At 38.1% G+C, this 9,988-nt stretch overlaps 1 non-coding gene across 1 annotated transcript; it reads left to right on the top strand.

The window, feature by feature from the left end:
- Positions 1-1,501: 1,501 nt before the first annotated feature.
- Positions 1,502-1,573, top strand: Trnad-guc (transfer RNA aspartic acid (anticodon GUC)). The gene has a single exon. It is a non-coding gene; the product is annotated as a tRNA-Asp (tRNA).
- Positions 1,574-9,988: the final 8,415 nt, after the last annotated feature.

The following is a 9,988-nucleotide window of genomic DNA, read 5'->3' as shown; positions in this document are numbered from 1 at the left end:
CATAACCCATCCAACTGCCCCCAGTTCCGCCCTATTGAGAAATACTGGGCAATCATGAAGAGGAGACTCAAGGCAAAGGGGAAGGTTGTCAAAGACATCAATCAGATGACGACCTGGTTGAATAAGATAGTTAAGACGATGGACGAAGAAGGTGTGCGCCGCCTAATGAGCCGTGTTACAGGAAAAATTCGAGAATTCCTTCGAAACCGTGACGAATAAATTTATCCGTATTTTTTCTTAAAAGTATGAAGAAAACGCAACATTTGTATAAAAAAAGATCGTGAATTCAATGATAAAAAAACTGAAAAACCGCCAAGATGCGAATAGATCACATATTACTGATATTTTAGATTTAGTACCATGGTTTGTGTCCATCGACTGGAATACGTTTCACGAAAATTGATAAAATTACTACAATTTGCTCTTTTTAAAACTGGCACAATATAAAACTCGTTGTTTTACAATTAGTCCTACAACACAAATTACTGAGCAACAGCAAGAAAATAATAACCCAGTCAATTTTAATCACATTTCAAGAGATAAAGATTTGTTTCGTGCAGAGCTATAGTGATTCTATTTCGACATAAATTCAATACTATTGAAGCAAGATTGAAATACCCTGCTATTGATTAATTTCACTGATAGGTATCATATTGTTGAAACGATGCACATGCTGATAAGAATACTTCATACTTCATACGAACGATAGCTATTAATTTTATGCAAATAAAAATGCCAGAGGCTGCTGCACTCACCTGAGTGCACATGATCGACAAGTAAGATAAATAAATGAATATATGGTCTTCGCCGAATTTGTTTCGTTGTGTTTTTACTTGAAAATATATAGAAAAAAAAACCTTACCTCCAACTGGGCTAGGCACTGAGGCCCTGAGTCGAAAGTCCACAATCCACAAATGCACACACGGCTGCTGCATCCGCCTGCTAACAGACTATCTCCTGACTGGAGCTGGTCTGCTGGTCCGGAATGTATTCCCGAGAGGAAGTCATATTTTATGCAAATATTATTTATCCAAGGGAGATAAAATATGGTCCGACTAGCGATGCATGCATCAGACAAAAATTCCGGATTGTTGAAACAGGTATTTGCAGCAGAATATAAGCGCAACCAGTCCGAAGGGAACCCGTTAGACTGGGGCGAAACAACCCTATTGTAGTATTTAATTGCTCTAATTGATACTGGTTTCTTTGCTCAGTGCCGAGGATGGTTGGTTAGGAAATGTATATCAGAACGGCAAATGTTTCAACAGGTTTTTAGTTGCAGCAGATGTGTGCTTGCTCTTAACAATGGTATAGCATTACACGTTATTCAATTATACAGAACAAATCAAGATCATATCACAGAGAAACTACATAAATTTAGTAGTAATCAGTGTAATCCGAAAGCCGCTCCGTCAGTGATAAGCGAACCCTCAATTAGGAGTAATGTTTTGCCAAACACTGAGCGTATAAAGTTTGTGCTTGGTGAAGATGGGAAAGCATGTCCGTGATAGTATAGTGGTAAGTATCCCCGCCTGTCACGCGGGAGACCGGGGTTCGATTCCCCGTCACGGAGGTTTTTTTTGGATCCCTACGAAATGAACTTTATTCATTTGCATGATCAAAGTAGGTTAAATTCCTTTTCTAAACGAAATAGTACAACCCGTCCATGCATCAAATAATACTAGCTCAAGAAATATCCGCAGTGTCCCGTATCCCGATCACATCCGTTTGATCCGTTTCGACGTACGAGTTACTCATCACGTACGTCTGCAACTATAAACCGGCACTAAAAAGAGCACTGATAGAAGCTAAATGGGCCAAGTACTAGCTTGACACGACAATTCACTTCAAAAGCGCAATGGAGTGCTTTCGTTGTCAGCCAACACAAGCACGCTTCATCACACACCCTTCGCACTGGATTTTTTTTTTATTTTTTTTTTGCTCCCTAGTATCGCGTAACAAATTAGTGAGCGCAAACAGCAGCCGACGCCAAGTACAACAACACCATAAATAACCCTTTATGACACCCGCACTTAATCTTTTTCCACCTTGATCTCTCAGTACAGACAGATGGAGGAGCACAAATCCCTAATCACATTCTGAGGTGAACAAAAACTTGACACCTTGGCATCTTGACGCCATGCAGCATAGGTGCGAATAACTTGACGCATGGTGAATGGTGACACAATACGACAAAAGAATACAATAACAGAAAACATCTGAAGTTGGTTTACTTCATGCGCACTAGGTTACTCGAAAAGGGTACACGAGAAAAAAATGTTCGGATTAAAATAGGTTTAAAACTACACCGTGGAAGAAACTCGCACCTCCTCATGTTTGTATAATATTTTCAACAAACCCGACAGGCCAAGCAACGGCAATAGTGTCATAGTTTTAATGGAACTAAAACCCTTCAGCTTAGAATAAACGAGGGGTTTCAATGAAAAGTCTGTATAAATAAAACAACGGAAACAAAAGTGTCAGAAATATTACGTGCGGGATAAATTCCCTTTTCTGCTGAGAAAACCGGAAACAGATATTCAGACTAACACGGTATGCGGGTTGGCCGAAAGTTGAAGCCGTTTTCACTGCCGTAGCAAAGTTCTTCCTAGCAGATGAACCAGTGGTAAGCTGGTTGGAAACTACCGGTACGTATTTCAAAAGATACTCGAAATTCAACAACAGGAAAAACACGATACGAGCAGCAGTCTTGCCAAGGTGGGCCGGTGCTACGGAATTAATGATGTGCAATCAAACATTCTGGACATGCAGACTTTGTCATAAAAAGTCACTTTGTATTATTTGGTTTTCTAAACTTGGGGTGAATGATTTTTGAAATTTGCCAAGCTTTATTACCAAATTTTTTCAAGTGGATATAATCGAAAATACTATTAGAATTGGAACAAAGACAATTGCCTGTATTTCAGTTATTTATTATTGAATTCAAGATCTTTTTGTATTCAAATGTAACGTTTTCTTCATACTTTTAAAAAAAAATTCGGATAAAATTATTCGTCACGATTTCGAAGGAATTCTCGCATTTTTCCTGTAACACGGCTCATTAGGCGGCGCACACCTTCTTCGTCCATCGTTTTAGCTATCTTATTCCACGAGGTCGTCATCTGATTGATGTCTTTGACAACCTTCCCCTTTGCCATGAGTCTCCTCTTCATGATTGCCCAGTATTTCTCAATAGGGCGGAACTGGGGGCAGTTGGGTGGGTTAAGGTTTTTCGGAACAAACTGGACCCCTTTCTCTGCATACCATTCTTGAACAACTTTGCTACGGGATGGACGTGGGATCGAATGAACGACAAAATTCGTTTTTGGAGACTCTTTTTTTGGTATAGTTCCGATGTCATTGTCTTATTTGTAACGAAAATTTTAGTTTTTTTGCCACAGCTGCAAATGCCCTGCCAAATCATAAATTTTCTTGCAAATTTGTCGGCAAAAACAAATTTAAATTTGGCTGGAACATCCCCCCGAACCGTTGCTAAGTAAAATTTTGTCGTGAATACGACTTACTTTACTAAGGGGTGCCTTTTCAAAATTAGCCATATGGAAGAATGGGCAGAACTTAATCGTAAATATCTCGACTTGTATTAATGGCAGCAACATAATTCTTTCATCATTTCATCAAAAATATGATCAGGAATTTAGGATAATATTTTGAACAGTGTGAGACCACAAACAACTCAAATATTAAGTTTTCTCAAACTTTGAAAACAACGCGGAAAACTCTTTACTTTTGATTGGCTTTTTCGCGCAAGGACGACGATTTTGAGGTAGTCAGGCACATATCTTCAACTGAACGTTATAAAAGGGGAACCGTGGTCGAAAATCGATCATTTCTTCTTGTGCGTTGGATGAAAGCAGACGTCGGGGCGAGAAGCGGTATTCAAACAGCGGTATCGGAGAGTGCACCTTCTGCGTGGTTAAAAACCTCAAACGCACAGGTCGTAGTTCTCATTTGCCTTCCGGTCGTCAAGGCAAGAAGACGCATGAAACCATTTGGCACTGCGTGCGGATGTGTCGGTTTGTACGCAAAGCTAGTTTTAATTCAAGCAAGAACGATTGCATTAGCTTTGCATAGGAGAGAAAGAAAACAAGAAACGAAAAGTGGACAACATTATATAAAATCAGCCGTTCTAATGACTCTAAATGTTATCTAAAGAACTATTAAGATTACTTCTTTGCAATTCGAAGGTAGAAATCATCAGTTTAGTGAAAATCCAAAATAATTTGATTTGGTTCGTGCACTTTTCGCTGTGCGAAAATCGTTCGAGATCAATGTTCCGAACTGTGCTAAATATCGTAGAGAATTCCACAATTTGGTCCTTCTAAAAGTCAGAAATGAATCCTGTACAGCATCTTGATAGTTTCTTTCAATGAAATATGCAAATCCGAAATGAGATAATCGACGTCAAAAATCGTTGAAAATTTTAGTAGTGAAAAGGGGGAAAGTTTCGCAATTCACACAATCGATCAACTATCAATTCGAAAGTGTAAAGAAATCGTGTCAGTTTTATTCGTATTCACGACATCCAGTTATGTCCCTGACATTACACACCCGTTCTTTTTTCTAGGTGTATAATAGATTTTTTTCGAAAAAAATAATATAGGATTGAGATAAAATTAATTGACATTTTTATATAACTTATTGGATTCGCAATGAGTTCAACATACTCTGAAAAAACAGCTAACAGGCAGTAATTTAGATTTCTAAATTACATTACTTACAAACTCCTGTCGTCGAATAACTTTCACTTCGTAATTGTATGGATTTATAGTTGAAGATTTTTATGAACTTTTTTCTCCACACATTAACAAACAGGCTTCAAGATGTTGTCAAATATCTAAATAAAGTCCTTGTGAAGAAAAAAACTCTAAATTTGCACAGTATAGATACGGAGATTGGTTAAACTTCCGACATCTCATATTGCGTTTAAACTTCAAAATTTTGCATGTAAAAACCGAAAATTTTTATCCTAATTAGGTTGATCGCGTTGCAATTACAAGCTAACTAAGAGTACGTAACGTTACCTTCGACCTCAACAAGCATCATAATTACTGTTAAATTTTAATATTTGCTTCACAGTTGTTCAGTTGTGGCACCGAAGCAAGAGTAACGCGTCAAAATTTTGCTCGTCCATCTCGAAAATCACAGCTACTCACACGCAAGACAATCGAAATTGATGCACGGAAAGAAATCCGTTACTGCTGTCATGATTAGAAAATCATGAAACCAATCATTTTAACTCCTCATGAAACCATGAGTAATAACTTCTCTCCCATGAAAATTAATCATGGTTGCATGTTCATTTAATAATCGTGTTGTTTTACGCACCGGCTGATAGAGAATTAAACATAACATGAAAACAAAGATAATAAACCGAAAATTGACATCATAAGAGACTAAGCACGGCTACACTTTTCATTTGACAAACATCAATGTTACATTTTGTTTGAATGTAATCTTACATATTTTATGTGACCGTTGTTGCAGGAATAATATTCCGAGAGTCAGCGTAAACCAAAAAACAAATTCGATTGCGAATTTGGAACACCATCTAACGAATATCAGAAAAATATTTTGTTGAACCAATTTGATTAATTTGGTTCATAAATATAGCAACACAAGCTGTGTTGATTCACTAAAATATTTTAAACTAGCTGAATTACCCGGTGTTGCTCGGAAATGTTACGGGATGGTAATGCCGCCAAAAATGCTCTCGAAATTTCCCTGCCCAGTGAAATACTCAGATTGTAATGAAGCACAACTTAGACGGCAACCCGATTGAACAATACTCCGTACATGTCCAGATTGCGCACGGGCAGTGTCCCGTCTCAGATCTCACAATAATCATAATTTTCACGGTATTCTCGTCATATCGAGTCAGTTTCGATCAATTTTAGCTTCCATTTTCCATATTTGGGGCACTTGCTAGTCTCCCTCTTCCTTAAAATAACTGGTAATCTTCTTTGATGTAAAAGTATTATCTATATGTGTAGAGAAGCATCGTTTCTCATCGAATAAATTTCGCATTGAACTCTCCTTTTATTAGTAAACTTACTACAGCTCTCCTCCATGATTACCCTCTGAGTAGTGTAGAAAGTATCTGTGCTCTTCCAAAAGTATCGATTTCCACCTTTGATATATGTGCTATATTTGGTGGCGATTTGTTTGGTTGTTTCGTAGTTATGTTATGAAAATTACATACACTCGCGTTCAAAGGCAGATAAAGATAAATATTCCCTTAGTTCTTTGAATTTCCAATCGGAATATAACCATCTAAGCTAATCTAATCTAAGCTCGTCGAGAAAAATTTGATCCTCTGAATTCCCCCCATGTTAGGAACACTTGCTATAAACCCCTGGAAATGATCATCTCTGAAAAGCAAGAAGTATCTGTGTCAAGTTTGATAGCAATCCGTTCAGTAGTTCCCTAGTTATGCCGTTACAAACATTACACCCCCTTTTTAGAGGCACTTACTACATCCACCCCACACGAATATCCTTATAATCATATCTAAGTTGTGCAAAAAGCATCTATGGTCTTAAAAAAGTATCGATTCTCGTCAAATTATATAATTTTTTTCATGACCACCTCTGTTAAAAATACTTGCTACACAGCTTCATGATCATTTTTGAATAGCAAGAAGTATATGTGCCAAGTTTGATAGCAATCCGTTCAGTAGTGTCAAAGTTATGCTGTTACAAACTTTACACCCCTCTTTTTAAAGGCACTTGATACATCCACCTGGGTGATGACTATATGGGGTATAGTCCTATCTAAGGTATGCAAAACGTTTCTATGTTCTTAAAAAAGTATCGATTCTTGTCAAATTAAATAATTTTTTCATGCCTCCCCCCCTGTTAATGACACTTGTTACACTTCTTTCCCTACAAAAATATCCTTTTGAAGAGCATGAAGTACATGTGCCAAGTTTGATAGCAATCCGGCCAGTAGTTCCGGAGTTATTCCTTTACAAACATTACACCCCCCTTTTTAAAGGCTCCTGCTACATCCATCCCCCCCGCCCTCCCCGAAAATCATATCTAATATATGCAAAATGTTTCTATGGTCTTGAAAAAGTATCGATTCTAGTCAAATTAGACTATTTTTTTCATGACTCCCCCTCTGTTAAGGACACTAACTACGCTCCCTTCCCCATTAAAACACCCTTAGGACTATCTCAGAAAAGCATAAAGTATCTGTGCCAAGTTTGGTGGCAATCCGTTCAGTAGTTTCGGAATAGTGACGTTTTAAACATTACAACCCTCCCCCCCCCCCTTTTAAAAGGCACTTGCTACATCCAACCCCCATATAGTCATATCTAAGGTATGCAAAATATTTCTATGGTCTTCAAAACGTATCGATTCTCCTCGTATCGTTATATGATTTTTCTCATAACCCCCTCCTGTTAACGACCCTTGCTACGCTCCCTCTCCTACGTTGATTTCCAATGAACGTAAGTGAACACGTAATTTAGGGCATCGTCTTTTGTCAAAAATATAATATTTTAATTGTTAATGATTCTGATTAAAAGAAATTCGTCGTGCTTTTCACCGTATTTTAATGTGCAAAAATTACCATCGTTGCAAAAATCACACATAACGCCAGAATTTATGTTGTGAAAATTCCATCGTAGCAGAAACACGCCTTAAGTTATATGTTACGTTTAAATTTCAGCGAAATCAGTCTAAATGGAATATGATCCGAGAAGTTTTAATCATGGTGTATTATCATAACATGAAAATATATTATTATCCCCAAATCATGACTCTTTTTTCCTCATTTCTAGAATCGGAATTTTGCCCGTGTGGATGTCAGAACTGTTGTCAGCGAAATGCTCACATTAATTTTCTTTCTTACAAATCTCACAATAATTGATGGCTCACTGTTGACATCATATTTGCAACTAATAGGTTGGCTTAATCCTGACTAGGATTTCTCAATTCTCATTTACTTGACAAATATGCTACATCAGTCCGCTTTCACATTTCATCCAAGTCAGTCCATAAAACAAAACCGCTTACGTTGGGGACGGAAGAAACCAAGTACAGTATTGTGTAGTTAACAATACCCCTCGAAAATGAGCGAACCAAACGAACAAAAGCTACCGCCGACACGGAGGAATACAATTATTGTTGACTTCAGACAGTGCAAAATTCGACCTTCGATACGAGAACTTGAAGGTTTGCTTAAGGAGTTAATGCATCTTGACATTAAACGTGTGCATTTACTTCAATGCAATGAGACCATTAATGTTGTTTATATCCAGTTCTATAAAGAGTTTGATGCAATTCAATTCGCAAAGGCAATAACAATGTGCACTATGTGGAGCATGAAAATATCAAGTACAACATTCCAGTATATATGGAAGATAGTGCTACAGAAGTGCGTGTGCATGATCTTCCCTCAAGCGTCACCGATTCATATATTCGCAAATCTATGTCCCAATACGGAGAGATTCTCTCTATCGAAAAAGAAAAGTGGAAGAATTTTTCCCCGGTATTCTAAATGGCGTACGTTTGTTACGCATACACTTGAAGAGGTCTATACCTTCTTATGTGATTTTCGGTCAAGATACAAGAATTCCGTGCAAATCACTTGTTACCTATGACAATCAGTTGGCCACATGTCAATATTGCCAAAAAGCTGTTCACTACGGTAAGCCATGTGATAAACTGGACAAGGGGACAACTACACCAAAGGACAACGGTGCTTCCTTCACAGCAATCCCAAGCAACCCCAGTACACCTGTGACAGTCACCTACAACAGTGAAGCATCCCCTTCAACGAAACCATCCAACGTATCCCCTATAGAACAAAGTACACCAGCTGCAGTTCACAAATTACCCTCCAACCAACCAGCAACTGCAATCAATGTACAACAAGGCGCATCTACAGCAACTAGCAACGAAATCCACAACAATACCACCGATGCGGCAATGGATGACGAGACGAACCGCGAACAAACTGTCCCTCAATCCTCGCAGGAGGGAAATGGAAGCTCCTCTCCCCCCTAGAAAAAGGGTGACAACGAGATCCAACGCAAAAAAAAAATTATCTAAAAATTCAGCTCAATCGGCCACATAAAGCTTGTACGCAAATAGGCCTGAATAAAATATTCATTAAATACACAAAAAAAAATATGCTACATATCTGTACACTGAAGTCTTTTTTTATGCGAGTTTACGTACCGCATAAAAAACCGCATAACTCTGAAAATTCGCATTAAAAAAACCGCATAACTCTGAAAATTCGCATTAAAAAAGTCGCATATAAAACCGCATAAAAAAACCTTAGTGTATAAACATATCATGAATACATTTGCTTTGACCATTTCTCAGTTTTTTAGTGAAGAAGTCAACTATTTGTGACTCACTGCCCCCTGTTGACCATTTTGAGTTTACAGCTCACTAAAAATAAGCTACGGTTCGCTGGTGGGCTGTAAGGACCAGCTTGGGAATCACTGAGCTATGCCATCCGTTTCCGGCTCCGAAAGTACCGTACATAATAGTACATCCTATATTCACAAATGGAGCTCACTGTGATTTCTCAAAGATGACTGAACCAAGTTTCATAAAGCAGATTTCACCGAAAGGGGCTATGGTCCCATACAAAACGTCTTAATATTATCAGCACTCGACTTCTGGTTTCGGAATTACTGGGTGATGTGAACTTAAACTTTCAAAACGTCGTTAAGAGCGAAGATGCAAAAAATGTAAATATATCTTAAAAAATAATCCCATTTATTTATCATTCTAGTTGTTGGCCATTAGAAGTAACTTCGTCTAAACCGGTTCACGGATTCCGGCTCCGAACTTACCGGTCGGAGTAGTCAATCTTATAGTCCCAATTTTTTGAAGACGTAGTCGATTCTCGATTGAATTATTTTAGCTACCCGATCGATCCTATACGATTGCTAAACTGGTGCCACCCGGAAAATAAATAATAGCAAATTTAATCAGCCAATACAGCT

The sequence above is a fragment of the Malaya genurostris genome, chromosome 2, assembly GCF_030247185.1.
Source record: "Malaya genurostris strain Urasoe2022 chromosome 2, Malgen_1.1, whole genome shotgun sequence".
NCBI classification, from domain to species: domain Eukaryota; kingdom Metazoa; phylum Arthropoda; class Insecta; order Diptera; family Culicidae; genus Malaya; species Malaya genurostris.
This window is presented reverse-complemented; position numbering and strand designations above follow the sequence as displayed.